Here is a 21060-nt window from a genome sequence, read left to right as displayed (position 1 = left end):
AAACACCCAAAGATGCTCTGCTCTCTGCCCTGCAGGTAACTGTTTTTCGTTAGTGATTCTAAAGACATCGGTAGCCCTTGAGATGATTTTAGCAGTCCCGTCCCCTGAACTTGAGCTGATCAGTTCATACCTTGGTGGTGAGGTGCTCCAATTAATACTACTCAGACTTCCCTACATGTCTCCAATTGGAGCACTTACCCCAACATTGTCGTCATCCCGTCATTTGGTCTTTACTCTCCATATGTTATGCTCAGAGAGAATAAAGCATGTGTATTAGTCCATTCTCATACTGCTATGAAGAAATACCCGAAACTGGGTAATTTATAAAGAAAAAGAGTTCCACATGGCTGAGGAGGCCTCACAATCATGGCATAAGGTGAAGGGGGAGCAAAGGCAGGTCTTCATGGCTGCAGGCAAGAGCGCTTATGCAGGGGAACTCCCATTTATAAAACCATCAGCTCTCGTGGGACTTATTCACTACCAGGAGAACAGTATGGGAGAAACTGCCCCCATGATTCAATTATCTCCATGTGGCCCCACATTGACACCTGGGGATTATTATAATTCAAGGTGAGATTTGGGTGGGGACACAGCCAAACCGTATCAGAATGGGACTTTTTCCATTGTTCTACCCAAAGCTAGTTTTGGACAATCTAGCACATTTTGGCCAGTGTGCAAATATTGATGAAGATAATAAATGAATGGGCACATGGAACTCTTACTTTACAGATGAGGAAATTCAGTGATGGAGACCCAAGTACCAGTGCAGGGTTAGTAGCAAAACCAAGAGTAGAATTTAGGTCTCCTGTTTCCCTGCATTTTGCATTTTCTAAAGTACAAACAACTCGGCCCACATGCAAGAGCCACTAAAATGAAATTATAAGCTACTTTAAAAGCCTTCTCATCCACTACTCCTAAACCTCCAGATAAAAAGATCTGTTTACTGTTTAGACAAAACCCAGTCATACCCGCTCTTGCTACTTTTATGCCTCTGTTTATATCAGGAACCTTCACCTTTATAACTACCCCAAACTTACTATCATTCAGAGTCCAGCTTAAATTTCATCATGTTTATTTGCCAAAATAAAATGAAATTAAAATACCGAACACTGTATATGTACCAAGCAATATAGGAGACAAGAAGATGCATAATAAATGGCCTCTGTTAAAGAGGCATGTGATTTAACTAGGCTATTAAAAGGTTGATTAATATCTAGTGTTGCTAAGAAGGTGAGGCAACAGCTTTCCTTATATAATGCTGGAAGATATGAAAATTAGTGCCACAGTTCTGTTTTGTATTGGAGGAAGGGAATTTGGCAATGTCTTTAGAAGTTAAAAGTGTGTCCCTTCAGACCCAGCAATTCTGCTTCTGGTAACATCATATTCTCCTATCCTTAGGTACATTAATGATGCCTTAATAGTTTTTGTAAGAGTCCAAAACTGGTAAAAGAAGTATCCATCTATAGATACTGGTTACATAAATTATGTTACATCTATACAGTTAATATTTTATTTGTAAAAAAAAAAATGAGCTAGTTCTCTATAAGGTAATATATAAAAGCTTCAAACAAGTGACAACTGCAAAGTGCAGAACAATATGTCTAATATGATTACATTTGTTTTAAAAATATAAATTTATATGCCTTCATATACATTAAATTATGAAAGTATAACTGAAAAGTACAAGTGGTAATCAATTTTAAATCTATGGATATTTAGCTAGTTGATGGGAAGGTGATGGGAGTGATGGGAAATTAAATGAGAGTGGTATTTTATTCTGGCCTTGTAAATAGCATTTCAGTAGGCAGGGATGGTAGAAGGATTGTGGGCATAGGGTGGGCTATGCTTCCCAGCACATGGTAGGGAGGCATAGCCATGCGATTAGTTCTAGCCAATGAAATAGGAGTAGAAGTAGCTTATCTCGACTCCAGGCTGAGGCAGTGAAAATCCCCCATATAATTCAGGCCAGTTATAGAGAAGGATTTGTGTTGAGTTGGTGAAACAAGAATAAAGCCGGCCAGATTGCCGAGTAACTCCAAGCAGAACTGCTGCTTTGGTAAGCCTCCTGAATCCTGAAGAGTGAAAAATAAACTTTCACTGCATAAAAACACTCAGATTTAAGGGTGTTTATTACTGTAGGCACATGTAGCCTAATAAAGATAATATCAGTAGAGGGAATAAGATTGTAGGGAAAGGTTTTAGATATGGAGACCTGTGTTTTTAACAGTGAGAGTCTGCTCTGTGTATAGAAGCAGAGATGGAGGAGATGCCTCAAAAGTGTCCTGGAGCTCAGAAATAAATGAAATTGACTGCCAATGTGGAGAAAGACATTCACTTTGTTCGGATTAACAAGATGCTGAAAATTTTCGGTTTGTTTTTGGTTTTTAAGCTGGGAAGTGACATGATTGGAGTTAAGGAATTTCTGTTATGTAGGAAGATTAGTTTGGCAGTGTTCTGCTAAGAGGGATACTTCGTTTTGGAAATGAAAGAGGAATAATCAGCAAAGAACACAGAAAAGAGTAAGAGAAAGAGTATTTTGTGTTCCAGAGGCACAGAAAAGGCTGAAGAAGGAAAGGGTGACTCCCAATGTGAAATTCAAGGAGGTGAAATGAGGTGAGGCCTGAGAATAGCGGCTCTGGTGATGAGCAGATGAACTTAGAGAAGGTAATTAGTAGAATAAGGTGGAAGGAAACTAGGTTGTAAGAGTTTGAGTGAACAGTGAGTAGGTGGTAAGGAAATGGGGTCAGCTGCTGTAGGAAACTCTCCAAATAAATATGCAAGGGAAGAGAAGAGGAGGAGAGAAATGGGAACAGCTTGAGGACAATTTCTAAAAGTTAAGGTAAGGCTAGTTTTATGTATATTTATTTGGCTGTTTGTTTATGTATGAAAGATAATGAAATATTTGTGGACAAAGAGGAGCCAGGTCAGGAGAACAGAACACTAGAGGATGGTGAAGAAAGTTGCCTTGGGCATACCTCTGACACTAGAGAGAGGCATGAGAATGAAAGATTCTGAAGTGTACAAGGGAGAACTAAAATGGAAATTACACTTTGCCCTAACACTTCTTAGTAGAAGAAATGAAAGGCATGTATGGAGGATGAGTATTCATCAGAGTATAAAGGCTGCAAGAAGATCTAGAAATGAGGCCATTGGAGGAGGGTTGTATGGGACTTGGGGATGTTTAATTTATAGGAATAGATGGGGAGCTGGGAAGGAAGACACAGAAGATATGTGAGCCGCACTGAAGGTACAGATACCGAAAGAAAGGATTTGTATTGCACTCAATATAAATGTTGAGCAACCCTCTTCAGTTAGGCACAGCAGCAGCTCGGGGACAGAGTGAAGAAATCAGAAAATAAGGGTAAGAAGAGTAAGACAGAATGTGAATCATACCATGCCTATCGTTAAATTTTCTAAAATCCTTGCCACACGCAGTACCTGGTGTAGGGAACTAAGTGTGTGCCTATTATAGGAGACAGGCCAAGCAACAGAGAGAATGGTAGACAGACAGACATGGCGTAAGCTAGTTAATGAAGCTTTTCCTAATCACACTAACTAAAAGGGATCTCTGCCTCTTCAGGAATCTTTCAGCATTTTCGTCTGACTGATTCCCATGGCATTTATGACCTCTTCATGCCTCAGTTTCCTTATCTGTAAAATGGAGATAATAGCAACCACCTGTAGGATTAACATGAAGATTAGTTGTTAAATATCTCATTTATTCATCACTGCCATCTGGTGAGTGATCATTAATTGTAAGGATATGGATGAGGACATTAAAAGATTCTTACCCTGATCTTTAATGAATTCTTAAAACATCTGAACATAAAATACTTCATAAAACAGCCCACCTCTAATCCACACTATCCATTTGATTAATCAAATGAAAAATAATCCATGAACACAGGAAAACCATGTAATGCACATCTTAAAACGTGCAGACTGTGCTGGTATTCTCTGTTGGCCACCTCCTTCCACTCTGACTTTCTCTTGTGTCCTTTGTTACCCAGGGGACTCAGTCTATGGCTCTACCATCTGCATTCTTTCCACCTGACTTCTGAGGCACAAATAGGAAAACTGAGGGACTGAGATGAGAGAAGTCAGAGAACATATTCTTCAAACATTCACATCTCTCTGAGAGTAGCTGCTTCTAAGACGATACTGAAGTCATGCAGCCTGTCCCACACAACCCTTGCTCTTCTGGGCTCCTGCAACAGTACCTCTCACCCTTCTGCCTTCAGGACTAAGGGTGGTAATGATGCTACCTCTGGGTGCCTTGACATGACATATTCCCGTAGCCGTCCTCTCACCTCTGAGCATAACCCTTTTATTAACTCCCCTCCACTAAATGCTTTGAGTAGATTTTCTTTTTCTTATTAGTACCCTGATGGATCCACAGAATGTATATGAAACACTATATATTTGATGTACTAAATGGAACACAATTAATACATTTTAGATCCATGGGTGACTTTAGACTGCATTTGATATAGATGAAGAAATTGAGCCCTGAAAACGTAAATTGGCTCCAAGGCTGTGAAGCTAATAAGAAGAGAACAGAGAAAGGCCAGGTCTCCTAACTCTCAGAACAGATGACCTGTGCTCTGTCATGCAGTCTCCCACAAGGCGACCTGAACTGAAAAACAAAAGGTTTGGATTATAGGAAGCCATCTGCAAGGCAGTGACTGTGGCTTCTATTAAATAAATTCCATCGTCAGACCTTTCCACCCCATTGTCAGAACAGCCCTGCCATCTCTCTCTGTGGAGATAATTAAGATTTAACCTCGATGTTGGAGGCAGAAAGCTGCTAGCTTTCAAAAAGAGATGTTGCTTAAGGGTCAAAACTATTTTCTTCTGATCAATTCTGCTGCAAATGGATGAAGTTCTTACATCTGCTTCTTGTTTTGGGGCAGAGGGATATCCTGTTCTCTCTCCCTGTCTTGTGTACTCATAGCAAACCATACATTATCAGGCAAGTTAAGGAATGCAGTCTCCTACTAACAATTCCTCACCTCTGAGGCACTTACAGAGTAGGTAATTTATTTAACATTAATCAGAATTAACTTTCTAAGTGTGTTCTGTTCTCCTCAAAATTATTAAAATTGATGGTGTGTACAATAATCAGTGGCATCTCAAATATACACACACACACAAATATATATAAATAGGAACATATATACACAAATATATGTAGATACACATACAAATATATATAGAAAAACTAATATATTAATTTCATCTATAATAAAAATGATGTATCTTTATTGTTTAGTTGGGGAAAGTTTGCATTAATGACTTAATGTCATCCTCCAAAAACTGTAAGTGGCATTTATTTTTATTGTCATTTAATATATGATAAAACTGAATCATATTGAAATTAATAAAACCAGCCCAAGCTAGCACAGCTAGTAAGTGCAGAAGTTCCAATTTGAATCTAGACCTTTCTATATATAACAAGTATATACTCTCTGTATTTGTCTACTGCTCTGTCATTATCATTATCAAGTTTATCCACAGAGAACAATTATACTGATGAGGCCAAACAGTGTCCTCCGCCAATCATTTCTTTCAGTCCTCATATCTTCTTCTTGGAAAACTACCTCATACTTTGGTTCTTGAAGAGACAGCACCCGTCTCTCTCCTGGAAGTTTATATCTGGGTTTTGCAGATACTGGTTTAGGTTCTGTTAGTGCTTGGAAGAAAGCATCCTGGGGAAGCTTAGGCTGCAGCCCAGCATGCATGTTGGGGCAGGAAAAGCTAGTAAGAGAGACAGAGGAGGACAACTGCGCATCTCCAGGGAGAAGCAGAGATGAGAGACCACTGAATTATGGAGAGAAAAGAGTAAGCCAGGTCTCTGATAGCTTTCTGATCCCATCCTTTTAAGAGGCTTAATTATCTTTCCTACTTCTGAGTTTTCCTGAGATGTCCCTTTATTCTTCCTGTAACTTATATGAGCAAGTCTGAATTGTATTGTGTTACCTATAGCCAAATAACCATAATGAAAAAATGTAATTTTTTTTTTCTTTTTTTTAGTCTTTCTGTAACCCAGACTGGAGTGCAGTGGCGTGATCTCAGCTCACTGTAACTTCTGCCTCCTGCAGTCAAGTGATTGTCCTGCCTCAGCCTCCCGAGTAGCTGGGATTACAGGCATGTACCACCACACTCGGCTAATTTTTTGTGGTTTTAGTAGAGACGGAGTTTCACCGTGTTAGCCAGGATGGTCTCAATCTCTTGACCTCATGATCCACTGGCCTCAGCCTCCTAAAGTGCTGGGATTACAGGCGTGAGCGACCGCGCCCAGCCATAAATTTTTTTCTGTTAATTATGTATGTCTTTCAGGATTGTCATTAGTAAAATTTCTTGCCGGTTATTAAGCCATAAGCATTAAGGTAATATCAGATAACTAAAAATGTAGAATTTGCAGATGGCAGTTAAAAATATGAAATCTGTATTTAGATTACCTGTGTTTAAACCTTTGCATCAGTATACTAGCAAATGAGTTCTTTTTACCTATTCTGCTTCTATTTCCTCTGCTGTAGAATATGAAAAATAAATAATTTACCAAAAACAGTTGCTATGAAAATGAATTAATACGTGGAAAGCAGTTACCAAAATTTCTGACCCATACATAGAGTTCAAAAAATGGCTATGAGTTTTGTTGTTATTTTAACTCTGATCGTCTGCAGAGTGACTTTTCCCATGTTTTACCCTCTAGATAGAACCTGATTTTTGGTTTCATGTAGAAGCCAAAATTCTATCTACAAATGAAAGTAGTTCCCAATCCGGTTGTGAAATACAAGCAGGGCCTGTCACAGTCATTAGTATTAAATTGTATTGTTCTTCTTTATCTTTGTTTAAATTTCCATTAAGTATCATCCATTCTTATATGAATGTATTGAGATGATGAGACTTCACTGACACAAGGAGGAAAAAAATTTTAAACATCTTGTCAATAAGTCAGAGAATCTTGAGATGTAATCAAGTATTTAATATGAAAATAATTGTGCTGTCCTTCATAAATGTAACTATCAAGCACTTTCATGAGGAGTTACCTGGGAATGTTTTCCCACCTGTGCTAAATAACTTCTTTTTCTGCCCCATATCCCGAAGCAGGCATTTTCAGAAGAACGCTAAAGTCCATATTCCAGAATAGAGTAAAACCTACTGGCCCACACAGGGATTTACCCACCACATCAGTCTCATTAACACACAGCTCTCACCAACTGAGCTAAATAATTAGGGTCAGCTATAGATAGAATTACCATTAATTGTTTTCAGATTTCAGTCTCTGGGCCTTTCATTCCAGAATCACTAATTATAATAAGAAAAAAAGTGTTCAGAAGTCTAGAGTCAGTTTATGCTTCATAATAATCTATTAGCAAGCCAAATGGCTCATTTATGGAGAATGCTATCCAAATCGGATTTTCCAGTAGTAAACATTTAAATTCCAGGCACTTGAGGAAAATGTTGCCAAATAAATTCTAGACACCACTGTTTTGACTACTTAACAAACATGTCTTCCCATCATATTTCTAAGAATAGGTCCATCCCTTCCCCCTAGAAATAGGGGTGGGCTCGTGAATTATGCTGAGCCTTATAGAGTATCAAGCTTGACCCATGGTGGTAATAGTCATTGGTCCAAGGTGTCAGTACAGAACCTAATAGGGCCAATAATACTTATCGCTGGGATTCTTTTCAGAAAGCTAAAAAAGCATGTGTTCCTTGACACTGTGGTCTTGGAACTGTTAATATATAAACTACAGTGGTTTAAAGTCATTTCTAAAGCCACACAAAGATAAATGGAACTCACATGCAGAGAGAAATAGAGAGGAAATAAAAACTAAAAAGAAAAGAGAGGCCTGATGGGTATTTAAATTCCTCCTTCTATATGTCCTTAGCTTTACTCTTACTGTTTCCAGTTATGCAGGCAAATAAATCTCCCATTTTTCTTAAACTAAGCCAACTTTTATTTCTGTCACTTGTAATCAAAATGTCTTATTTAATAAGCCACTATGCTGTTATTACCGTCTTTAAATACTGTGTAGCCCTGCTTTATTTCAAAGACCTTAAAATTATAAGAACAATTTAGGCAATAGTCACATCTACCCAAAGAAATGTGATTATGCATATATATGCATAAACATAGAAATATATTTTTATAAAGGCCTCATAATGAGCTTCTATTACAACAGAGGACAGATATTGTGGTGCTAACTATATAAGAACACAAATACCAGGATATGACTCTAAAACTCTCCTCCCTTCCTGGATTAAGGAATAGAGCAAGATAATGATATTAACTTTAATTGAGTTATTACAGTGTACCTGGCTTAGATATGAGTACTTTACCTATCAACAGATTTGATCCCATAATAGTCTACTATGATGTATTAGATATCTATTGATATATAACAAATTACTACAAACTTACTGGCTTAAAACTATAGACATGTGTTATCTCACAGTTGCTATGGATCCGAAGTCCAGACACAGTTTAGCTAGGTCCTCTGGAAGACTGCAATCAGGATATCAGCCTGGAATGTGGTCTCATCTGAGGCAAGGCTGGGAAAGAATGTATTTCTTCACATTCAGTTTCCCATGGACTGTTGAACTAGGCCTCTTGTGTGCTGCTGGCTTGAGGTAGCCCCAAATTTCTTGTCATAAGGCCCTTTCTATAAGCAACTTACAGCATGATAACTACTTCAAAGTCAGCAAGGAATGGAATCTCCATGCACCTCTGTTACAATCTTATGTGACACAATCACATATATATGATCACATTGATCCTGTCACCTTTGCAGTACTATTGACTAGAAGCACATCACAGGTCCTGCCCATGTTGAATTAGAAAGGCTACACAAATCAGAATACAGAAGATGAGGTTCCTGGGAGCCACCCTACCATCTGTCTGCCACAGAGGTATGTATTATCATTTCCCATTTTGCAGATGAGATGCTGAGGCACAGAGAAGTTAAGGTGCAGAGCTGTGCTTGCAATCCAGGTGGGCTGTTTCCACTATGCTACTCCTTCTGGATGAAAAGCAAAAACAAACAAAAAAAACCAAAAAGCCTAAACCACATGTGGCAAGTTCAATACCAGTCTGAGACTTTATGTTTAATAACTGCATGAGCTGGAACAAAAGTCTTAATCTTGCTGATCTTCGCTTTATTTTTTCTCTATAAAGCAGACATGACACAATCATTTCTGTTTTTTGTGATGGCCAAATGACATAATGTATATGAATATACTTTGAAAGTATAAGTACATTATGTTAAAAATATTATCCTATATCATTACGATATACTTTGAAAGTATAAGTACATTATGTTAAAAATATCCTATATAATTACGATAGAGAATGAAGATGTTATAAACTAAACTGTTCTAATTTGCTACAAGCTCATGAACCCTCATGGTCAAGGGCCAATGAATCATTCATTGCTTTCTGCAACAGTGATACCAAGTTCAGTCTTGTTAGATAGAAGGAAGGGAAGATAAAAGTACCTGAAGATGGCATGATGCTTTACCATCACCAAGACCTGAGACCTGAGCACCCTGACTGGAAGGACAGACAGGTTTGCACAAATTCAACCAAATTATTTTGCTTGTTGTAACTCAGTATACTTTTATAAAGACTAGACTTACAGCTATGTCTTTGATAAAAATGGATGCAAAACTGAAGGAAATTCACATCTTGTGAGCATCTACTGAAAGTTACCATCATTCTAGGCAGTTCACAAATGTTACACCATTTAATCTTCAGGAAATTCTGTGGAGCAGTCATTATTATTATTATTATTGAGATGCAGTATTGCTCTGTAGCCCAGCCTGGAGTGCAGTAGCATGATCTCAGCTCAGTGCAACCTCTGCCTCCTGGGTCCTGGTTCAAGCAATTCTCCTGCCTCAGCCTCCCAAATAGCTGGGATGACAGGTGTGTGCCACCATGCCCAGCTAATTTTTTTTTTTTTTTTTGTATTTTTAGTAGAGACAGGGTATCACCATGTTGGCCAAGGTGGTCTTGAACTCCTGACCTCGTGATCTTCACACCTCAGCCTCCCAAAGTGCTGGGATTATAGGCATGAGCCACCACGCCCGACTGGAGTAGTCATTATTAACTATTTTCAGATAAAGAAACTAAAAATCAGGGAGGTCATATAATTTATTCAATGTAGAATTCAAACCCAAGATTTCTTCAAGCTAGTCAATTAGGGAAATATATGTTTAAATATGTATACTACCTTGTGGGAGAACCTATTCATTTGTTCAATTATCAAATGACAAAGGATAATTTAGCTCTTATATCAGTCACAGACATATAAAAGCAATGAGAAGTCAGATTAATTGCCACAGCATTTTGAAAGAGAAACCATTGACTCGGAGCTCAAAAGACATCTATCCTGCATCTTGTGCTATTGCTAAAAAGCCATGCGTCCAAATCAAATGATTTATTAGAATCTATAATCTAAACCTCAGTTTTTCTTCTTTCATAAAAGGTGACACTTACCTTTGCTTTTTTTTTCACAGAGCAGTTGCTGAGATCAAATTAATTCACATGTCTATAAAAATAAAGCACCTTAAATGTAAGACATTTTCACAGTTCTAGGTGAACACACGAAATCTTGAACCAATTTAGCTTTGAATAATGGTCAAAAAGCAGACATTTTCATGCAACATCTTTTTTTTTTTTTTTTTTTTTTTTTTTAAACCAGGGTACTTAAGAATACCCTCTGAATTCAATGCTAGGCTCATTACAATAGGTTCATATTCAGATTTAAACTGTGACCCTGAACATATCTGTTATACTTCAAGGTGAGTTAGAAAGTGAGTGGAAATAATGTTCTTAGAAGTCATTTCTGTAACAGCATGGATAGCATCAAACTTATTATACAGGAAAGTAACTGTAAACCACAACAAATACATTTCATTAAAGTCAAGCTGACTGTATACCCAACTCAATTTCCCCCATGAGACCTATTCTAAAAATGTCTGGGGCTACCCCAAGACTACTCAACATGAGGAGATAGATGAAGAAAGAAATCAGAAGATAAAAAACAAATGTCTTGACTGATTATATTTTTATTTTTTTTTTATTTTTTTTTTTTGAGACGGAGTCTCGCTCTGTCGCCCAGGCTGGAGTGCAGTGGCGCGATCTCGGCTCACTGCAAGCTCTACCTCCCGGGTTCACGCCATTCTCCCGCCTCAGCCTCCGAGTAGCTGGGACTACAGGCGCCCGCCACCACGCCCGGCTAGTTTTTTGTATTTTTAGTAGAGACGGGGTTTCACCATGTTAGCCAGGATGGTCTCGATCTCCTGACCTCGTGATCCACCCGCCTCGGCCTCCCAAAGTGCTGGGATTACAGGCTTGAGCCACCGCGCCCGGCCTATATTTTTATAATCCTACTTATTTTTTTGGCAGTTTTACAAAAAAAAAAAAAAAAAAGTGACCATGTGAACACATTGATAGGGTCCTTCCTGGGTTTTTAGAAACAAGTTTTACAAGCAAGGGGTCCTGAAACAAGCTTCTACAGTTTCACAAAAAAAATCCTCCTCTGTGGGTTACTGACAGCATACAAAAGGACCCAACATCATGTGACATTTGGTCAAGACGACCCTTAATGAATGTCCCAGTATTGTAATTACATAAACCTCTGTTTACTTATTCATTTAATGGCCCTTTGACCCCTTACAGCAGTAAATAGGTAGACCTGTCTTATTATTCTAGGACAGAGTGAGAAAATTAGGAGCTAAGCATGTGAGTGAATCATAGAAACATGAATATGTAATGGAACAGACACTGTTAATCCACAGCTCAGTTCCATGCACATCATATCCACGTTTACTTGAGCAGTCGCTGCCCCATGTTATAAGGTGGTTTTGTGCAGAAACAATATTTGCTGGTTTGCATGAACAAACTGCTATATGAGTTGGATCCCAAATATAAGAATGACTCAAACACAGAGATGGTTCAACTCTTGTGCACAAGATTATAATAGGTGGGTGGGCAGGCCTGAAGTGAGAGTCATTTGTGTGTGGTCCCCCAAGGACCCTAGATGACAAAAGTTCTGCCTCCATTTAACATCTGATTTTCAATGTCATTGTATTAGTTTTCTAGGACTGCCATAACAAAATACCACAGACTGGGTGGCTTTACTAATAGAAATTTATTTCTCACAGTTCTGGAGGCTGCAAGTCAAAGATCAAGGTGTAAGCAGGTCTGACTCCTGAGGCTTCTCTCCTGGGCTTATAGATGGCCACCTTGTTTCTATGTCCTCACGTGGCCTTACCTCTGTGTGTTCAGGAGTCAAGCAACTCTCTAGAGTCTCTTCTTCTTATGAGGACAGCAGTCAGATTGGATTAATGTCTTCCCTAAGGGGCTCATTTCAACTTAAGTACTTCTTTAGAGACCTTATTTTAAAATACATTCATATTCAACATAGAAATTTTGGAAGAATATAGTTCAGACCCTAACAGTCCCCTAGAGGTTCTCATGATTGCAGTCACACAGGAGTGGACATGAGCATGGAGGAACATGGATAAATGGCATGGAGTGATTTTTTGTTTTTCAGCCAGCCCTGAAGTACAGTTTTTTGTTTGTTTGTTTGTTTTTGAGATGGAGTCTCTCGCTCTGTCACCAGGCTAGAGTGCAGTGGCACGATCTCAGCTCACTACAACCTCTGCCTCCCGGGTTCAAGCAATTCTCCTGCCTCAGCCTCCCTAGTAGCTGGGACTACAGGTGCACGCCACCACGCCTGGCTACTTTTTGTGTTTTTAGTAGAGATGGGGTTTCACCATGTTGGCCAGGATGGTCTCGATCTCTTGACCTTGTGATCTGCCCGCCTCGGCCTCCCAAAGTGCTGGGATTATAGGCGTGAGCCATCGCGCCCAGCCCCTGAAGTACAGTTTTATCAGGTGCAGATACATTATTTTAGCTAGAACCCAGACACACACATGGCTGTACTCACAGGAAAGCTGGGAAACATAGTACTCTGAATAGCCATCTGCCAACAAAAACTCCTCCAGTGGAAAGCAGAAAACATTTTTGGTGAAAGATAAGTGATATGTTTTGGATGTTTGCCCCCTCCAGATCTCGTGTTGAAATGTGATCCCCAGTGTTGGAGGTGGGGCCTAGTGGGAGGTCTTTTGGTCGTGGCAGTGAATCCTTTGTGAATGGCTTGGTGCCCTCCCCATAGTAATGAGTTCATATGAGACCTGGTTGTTAAAAAGAGTCAGGGACCTCCCTCCTCTCTCTCTCTCTCTCGTTCCCTTTCTCAGCATGTGATAAGCCTGTTTCCCCTCCACCTTCTGCCATGATTGGAAGCTTCCTGAGGCCCTCATCAGAAGCAGAGGCTGGTACCATGCCTTGTGTACAGCCTGTAGAACTGTAAGCCAAATAAACCTTTTTATAAATTACCCTGTGTTAATAGTAACACAAAATGTACTAATAACAGTGGTGTCTCTGAAATGGCATCATATTCAAATTTGTATGCTCCATGTCAAAATGTAACACAGAATCACACATAGAAGAACTCAACAAATACGAATTTATTCCATTTAACTTCTGTATTTTATTCTCACCCCAGTGTTTTTGATGTTACCCTCTAACCATTTTTTTTCAACATCAAAACACTGGAGTTTTATTGTTTTTTCAATTGTCCTTTGCTTTATTTTTCATTTTCTCTTGAAAGCCTTAGTATGGTTAGGGTTGCAGGTGGCTAAACGATCTTATAAGGCCTCCCCTATCTAATTTCTGGAGAGAATGACTGTAAAGAAAATGGAGAAAGTGTGTGTGAGTGTGTGTGTGTGTGTGTGTGTGTGTGTGTGTGTGTGTGTACTGGTTAAAAAAATCAATTTTTCTAAGACCTCATTATTCAGTGAAAGAGGGGAAAGGCATACCAAGCTTCCAGAATCTGAGTGGTTTTATTTACCTAGGACAGGAACAGACAACTTTCGAAAGGCTAATCAGAATTAATGAATAGAAAAATGAAGAAATAGAATTAATTCTTGGAAAACAGGAAATGAAAAATTGTAATCAGGCATCAAGTTTGCTCAATTTAAATAAGCTGAAATCTATTAGAATTAAGAAAAAACTACCTCAAGGCTAACCTTCCCCTTAAGATTAAAAAAATGAACAAAACAAAAGAATTACAAAAGAAAACCAGTCTAACAGTAATCATATAATGATAATGTATACAATGTGATTAAAATAAAGGTCAACCAAAGGGATGAGAACATACAATTCAGGTGGGCGACCACAATTCATGCTATTTCCTTGCAAAGGAATCTGGGTAATAGAAACAGGGCAAGGAATGGCTTAATTTTTGTTTACTGCTGGGAATATACAGATATCTGACTCACTGATAGTGCTAAATTAGTTGCTTCTCCGCTGATGCTAAAGATACCCTTCAGTACCTTCCATGAGAAAATCAATTTCCTTGCAGGAGAATTTTTGAAGGAGGTTGGGGGCCTTCTACTATTATGCTAAGTAACTAGTCACAGCAAAATACACTTTTATTCCTAAAGTGACCTCTACAAAACAAGGCGTATTATTCTTGCAAACCACAAATGTTTCTCTAGCCTTTACATTTAACTAGTTTTATCATAAAAAAGAAAAAAATTCATGTTCCCATGCTGATTTCATATTGCCTATTATACTTAGTATATAGTTTGTTAAAACATCTCTAAACAATAGTGAACATCTCTGGAAATAGCATTCATTAACTATAACATTTAATGTCTAAATGCACAGGACAAAATACTTTTCATGGTTTTTGTGTGTTTTTGATAAATCAGATGAAAATTACTAACACAGGTCACTTTGAAGCTGGGACTTCAATGTTATTAAAGGAAATGTGTACATTGTCATCACTTATGAAAATGCAATAGAGTTCTTTATAGCAGCAAATATCCAAATTACTACTTCCTTTTCCCTGATTATTTTTTGAAAGGTCTCACAAACGTCAGAAGGTACCCTATCTGCCTAAATCACAAGAACACATTGATTTTGCCACTATCACATATCTTAAAATACAAACCTCATATTTTTTCTCTTTGCAGGAGCCTGCATTTGAGCAATCTCCTCTCTGACCTTGAAACCTATGACATCAATAACAATTTCTACATTTATAAGCCTTAATGTGTTAAGTATTAGAGAATTCTGGCTTCTCTAGCCACTAAAGATACAAAATTTTCATTTCTAAGCTTACACTTAATAAAACTGATGGCAAGGTCTCTCAGCTCTCATGTGCTCAAAACAATAACCTAAATTCTTCATGCCCAAGTTTCCCTGGCAAGAACTCAGGGTGTAATGTGGCTGCTGCATGCAAAGAACCAAACTAGGTTTGCAAGAGCTGGGTTTGAGTCGTAGCTCTGTTATTCACTAGCTGTGTGACCTTGAGGGAATCACAACTCGGGACCTCCTGTGTGCATCTGTAAAAAATGGTATTTGGATTAGATGCGTGTTAGTGATTGCTAACATTAGAGAGTGCTCCTGTGGTCCAGATAATCCCCACTGCTTTATGTATATTAGTTCACTTCATCCTCAGAACAACCTCAAGAGAAAGGTGCTTTTATCATTTTTGCTCCACAGATGTGGAAACCCAAAACATGAAGTTAAGTATCTTGCCCAAGGTCAAAACAGCAAGTGATTGAAAAGTGGATTCGGTTCAGGAATAAATGCTCTTGGCCACTCCATTTTATGGCTAAGGTCCTTTGTTGCACTGATGTCCTTTGATGTCTATCAAACTGTTTTATAAAGTACTTAGCTCTAGAGCCCTTGGTAAGATTTTTGAGACTGCATGGTGGAAGGGAAAGAACACTGGGTGAGGAGCAAGGAAACCCCGAAGAAGTTGTGTGCAGCCAGGAAAGTTACTTTTAAGCTTTCTGTAGCTGACAAACCCCTAAAGCCCCTTCCAGTTCTCCATTTGTGGGATTTTAATTCTGAATTAACAAATGGCATGTCTCTCACTGTGAATGAAAGGCTAGATTCCTGGTATAATTATTTCTTTTCTCCCATGTAGTGGGTTGAATAGTGTCCCCCACCTCCCTGCAAAAAACAGATATGTCCATGTCCTAATCCCAGAAACCCATATTATCTTATATAGCAAGAGTGTAAATTTTACTTTATTTGTAAAAAGGGTCTTTATGATATAATTAAGGATGCTGAGAGAAAGAGATTACCTTGGATTATCCTGGTAGGCCCTAAATCCCATTGTAAATGTACTTAGAAGATAGAGGCAGAGGGAGATTTAACAGACAGACACACAGAAAAGATAGCCACGTGAAGATGGAGACAGATACTGGAGTGATGTGGCTACAAGCCAAAGAATGCCAAGGATTTCCAGAAGCCAGCAGAAGCTAAGAAGAAGCAAAGAAGGATTCTTGTCTAATGCCTTCAGAAGGAGCCAGTCTTGCCATACCTGATATTGGACTTCTGGCTTCCAGAACTGTGACGGAATACATTTCTGCTGTTTCTAACCATTATGTGGTAATTTGTTATAGCACTCCTAGAAAATTCATATAGTGCCCTATTCAGAATGAATTGGGTAAAAAGAGGCATGTCTGAATGGTCTTTATATCCCAGTAATTACATAGTCAATAGTAACAAATACATATTTTTAAAATATAAAGTGACATAAATCAATACACCTTAGGTTCTTTAAGTATAAATTGGGAAACACTGGCAAGGATGGGTATCTTAAATAAGGAAAAAGGTCTGTTAGTTAAAGGACAAAAGTCTACCCAACATAAAGCAATACAGTAGTGAAACCAAGGGCTAAACTTATCTGCCCACCAAACTTAACTGCAAACTTGCTTTTAATCACTTCTAGTCTACCTTAAAACTCCCACTAGCTTCCGTATAGATAACATCTCTGACCGTGGGTCACTACAGTAATGGGTGTTTGAAATTGTTTTTCAGAAACGAGGGGATAGCTCTTGTCCAGGTCAAGCCAGTTGATACTAACAGTTCTTCAACTGGGCCTGCACAGGTGCCCAAGGAGTGAACTTCTGACATCAGGGAGCCAAAACTCCACTCTTAGATCATGCTAATGCTGCCATTTTCTGCACATGTCCTATGGCAAACCATGTAGCTAGGTAACACTTGCACAGAAACCCCAATTACCTCACCTTTTCTACCCACCAATCACCTCTCCCCACACTTTAGACTGTCCTGTTTCTTATCCCGTAAGTATACCCAAGTCCTATTTTGGGGGAAGCAGATTTGAGATTTGCTCTCTCATCTCCTCGCATGGCAGCCTTGTGAATACAATCTTTTATCTTTTGCAAAAAGCCATGCTCACAGTGACTGACTTGTTGTGCGTGGGTACAATGCACCAGAAGACTTGAAATCTAAAGCTATCTTTCTTAGGCATCATCGTGTGTCTGTGTGTGTCTATGCATATAAGTATGAGCATGTACATATTTAGGTTCAACTAGGTATGTCTGTAGTCTTTACTTTCTACATTCATAACCCGTTATCCAACAAAAACAACACTGATAAAACACAAATCTGATGTTCACATTATTCTCCTGTTTAACACTAGCACTATTATAAGAGAGAGACTCTACTCCATTAGAAACTCCTTGAGGAGAACAAGTCTTTGTCCATCTGGGGAATGGTGGTAAGGGTTGCAAATTCTGCAGCAGCTTTTGTTTTCCCAGCCCCCTGCTGAGCGACTAATGATAGGAAGACGCCACTATATTCTAGACCTAATTGCTAAGGTGATTCGGGAAACTGCATCAGATAAAGAGATACCCAGAACTGTGGTAACTAGAATCACTAGTAATTTGTCCACACTGTGCCTGAAAAAGAATGAGGCTAAGCGTAAGCCAGGAAGCTCTTGCAAACCTAGTTTGGTTCTTTGCATGCAGCAGCCACATTACATCCTGAGTTCTTGCCAGGGAAACTTGGGCATGAAGAGGGTACTGACACACCCCTCTGTTCTGGATCCCAACCATGCATCTCTCTTCAATGAATACTAACAAATCTAATGCACAGGTATGATTAACTGGACTAAAAGCCTCTAAGAATTAACACTGTAGGTATTCAAGGGCCTGTCTACAAAACATTTGCGCATATTTTAGCATAAGAGAAAGTTATTTTACAAAGAAACAGTGTACACTAGAAATACAGCATGAGGAAGTTTATGTTTGAAAATAAAAGCAGTCAGAAATCTCTGGCTGCTGTGTATTTTAAATCAAGGCCAGAAAGGATCTAGGCACTGGTCCTCTAATATCTTTTCCAAAACAGAGGAAGGATGCTTAAGATGGGACTGACCACTACTCAAATGAATCATTATAGCTCATTACAGAAGAGTCCTAAAAAGAGGGGAATTTTAAAAACCTTCTCTTCCTCTGCCCCCATCTCCTAAATCCCCTCTTAGTGACTCTTTTCAGCGAATAGGCACAAGATTGGGGTGAGACTTTTTCCATCTTCCTCAGCAGGAAGCTTTATGTGAATAAAGCACCATTTTATATTAACAAGCCGATGATGAGTATCCTTCAATGCAGACATTGCATACAGCCTGGGATGCATACTACCCCTATGCCAGGGCATTTTTCCTTTAGCACGTCAGCCTGTCCTTTTAGCATCATGTAGCACTGAATGTCAGGCAAGATATTTCAATCTCAGCCCACTAGTTTTCTCATTTGAATGCCCTTAATCTATTTGATTCCGAGTTTCATTTTTGCCTGACAGGCTGAATCCTGAGTCATACCCCCAACAGGAACATGGGTGATTGTGATACAGTGCTTGCCAGTACACGTAACCCCTGAAATGTCTCAATAAGGGGCATTTTCCACAACAGTCTCAAGAGGCAGAATTGACAAGGCACACGGAGCCCCGAAAGGAAAAGCTACACATGCAAACCATTAATGCTGTGTTATTACTATGCAAAATCATCATAAGTGAATTAATCACAAATTAAACACTGTAGGTAAGCAAAGCTCTGTGCCTGTGTGCTTATACTGTGCCCATAGGCCTGCACGTGTGTGCTTGCACATGCGCGCGTGTGCACACACACACACACACACACAATTTTCTGAAGCAGGAAATACCTGGTTAACCATTAAGCAATGGAAAGCAATCTTTACATTGTAAAAATCTGTGCTACTTACAATGATGTTAATAGGGAGGCTGCAAAAGCACAACTTTTAAAGCTGGACTCCTTGCTGCAAATACTGGGTGGCTTTTTCCCCTGATAATTATGCATTTGCTGTCTAAGATTAATCAGGGAAGTTAATGATGCAAAAAATTACATTTATAATCCAGTCTGAATACAGCTGTACTGCAAGCTAAGTTCTAAGTCCTATTAAAGTAAATGGAATTAATGGGCTGTCGCTGGCAATCTTTATATCTATCAGTTACTAATTAACATTCTTCTGTAAAGAATAGTTTGTGGTGGGGAAAAAATAAAGCATACCTTAGTAGCAGCTATGGTAAAACATAAAGGAGAGTCATTAAAGGCAGGCCGCAGCAGTGGCTACTAGGTATGAAAATTCGGGTTGTTGACAAGGCAGTGAACAAGAAACTGCCAATTCGCTGTGTCATCAATTAAAAAAAAAATTCCCGTGTGTGTGTGTGTCTGTGTGTAAGTGCACTGTAGTTTGCTTTATGCAGCAGCAAATGATCACCACTAAGGACGACCTTTCCATGAGAAATGTCGACTTAGCTAATAATGCAAGGACAGAGGCATGTGAGCTGTAAAACAGAAGAGTTAAATTAGCTACCAAGGAAAAATGAATGTAACCTGTTATCTTCTGAGATACTCAAGCACATTTGCTGCTCTCATCACAAAAAGCTCCCAGTTTGATTACTAATTTTATGTCTTCTGTTCTTGTATTAATTTGAAGTGTTCCTTCCAACCCGTTACCACTGTGTGTGTGTCTGTGTGTGTGTGTGTGTGCGCGCGTGCGTGCTTTATTCGGAACTTAGTCTACAAGAGGAAATGTGCTACTCTTCTGGATTTTAACTTTCTGTATTTTTGTTTTGCTTTTATTCCTTAGCCAGGAACATGTGCTTTGTCATTTTACAGTCCAGAAGAGACTCAACCTGCTAATAAAAGGTGCAATTTCTTTTACAGGAGGGACCATGAGCTTCCACTCATTTTTAATGCACTCAGTTTAAGACTCTGATGCCATAAAATCTCCCTTAGCTCTTATCATAGATAAAAGATGAATCTATTTTAATAGGAAAAGAGTGATTAAGGAGGAAGTCATTGAAAAATAAAACTTCAAAAAGAAAATAAAGTCAAAAGCAATTGTCTTCAAACTTTCAATATCTCAAATTTGCCTTGACACAAACAGCCCTGTCCACAGAGGTCATTTGCTTATAAACTTTCCAGATTCCAAAGCTTCCTTTTTCACTTAGTTTGGTACTGAACCTGTCAAAGCAGAAAGGAAAGCTAATGCTTTGGGAAGTCAAGTGATGGAATAAATTAAAGCCTACATTTTGAGTGAGAAGATCAAGGTTGAAACTGTAGTTTTGCCACTTATTAGGGGAGAAATCCTGAAAGTTAGATTTTCACCCATCAAAAGGAGGTAATCATACATGACCTCTCTTCCTCCTAAGGAGGTTCTGAGATGTTAAAGGCTTCACGTGATATTACAGATAAGGAAGTGTTCATACATGTCAATTAATTCTCTGTATTGAATTCAGTCCATCTATATAGTTCAAAAAGTTTTATTTTTAATTTATATTGGTAATGATGATTATTTAGCTTTTTCATCTAAAATAAATAATATAGTTTGCTTAATCATCAATTTATTTGATCATGGCTATAATACTTCTATAACCCAGGCTTATTTTAACCAAAATTCATGTCTCTAAATTTATCTGTTCTTTCAACATGATTTATGTGGAGGATGAAAGCAAAATGTAATGGCAAAGGAAAATCACATTTTTATATAGCTTGCCCTAGATGAAAAAGAAAATGCTTATTAGCCTTTCTTTCCCAACTTGTCACTGAAACAAGTTGATGCTAAAACAATTTTCTCAACTAGAAGAACAAGTATTTAAATAGTTAGAGGCAGAATAACATGTTCAAGCACAGGGGTTCAGATTTT

At 38.6% G+C, this 21060-nt stretch overlaps 1 protein-coding gene and 1 long non-coding RNA gene across 7 annotated transcripts in view; one reads left to right on the top strand and one right to left on the bottom strand.

The window, feature by feature from the left end:
* Positions 1 to 21060, bottom strand: part of ZNF385D (zinc finger protein 385D) — a 990373-nt gene that overhangs the window by 197916 nt on the left and 771397 nt on the right. The gene's annotated exons all lie outside the window — the stretch shown is intronic.
* Positions 1 to 21060, top strand: part of LOC123571674 (uncharacterized) — a 130236-nt gene that overhangs the window by 70904 nt on the left and 38272 nt on the right. For 2 of the 3 annotated variants that reach the window (XR_010584913.2, XR_010584912.2), the window contains exon 3: positions 6034 to 8919. The exons of the other annotated variant lie outside the window; for it this stretch is intronic. This is a non-coding gene — a long non-coding RNA (uncharacterized lncRNA). The remainder of the gene's footprint in view (positions 1 to 6033; positions 8920 to 21060) is intronic. 3 annotated transcript variants of the gene reach the window in all.

The sequence above is a fragment of the Macaca fascicularis genome, chromosome 2, assembly GCF_037993035.2.
Source record: "Macaca fascicularis isolate 582-1 chromosome 2, T2T-MFA8v1.1".
NCBI classification, from domain to species: Eukaryota; Metazoa; Chordata; class Mammalia; order Primates; family Cercopithecidae; genus Macaca; species Macaca fascicularis.
This window is presented reverse-complemented; position numbering and strand designations above follow the sequence as displayed.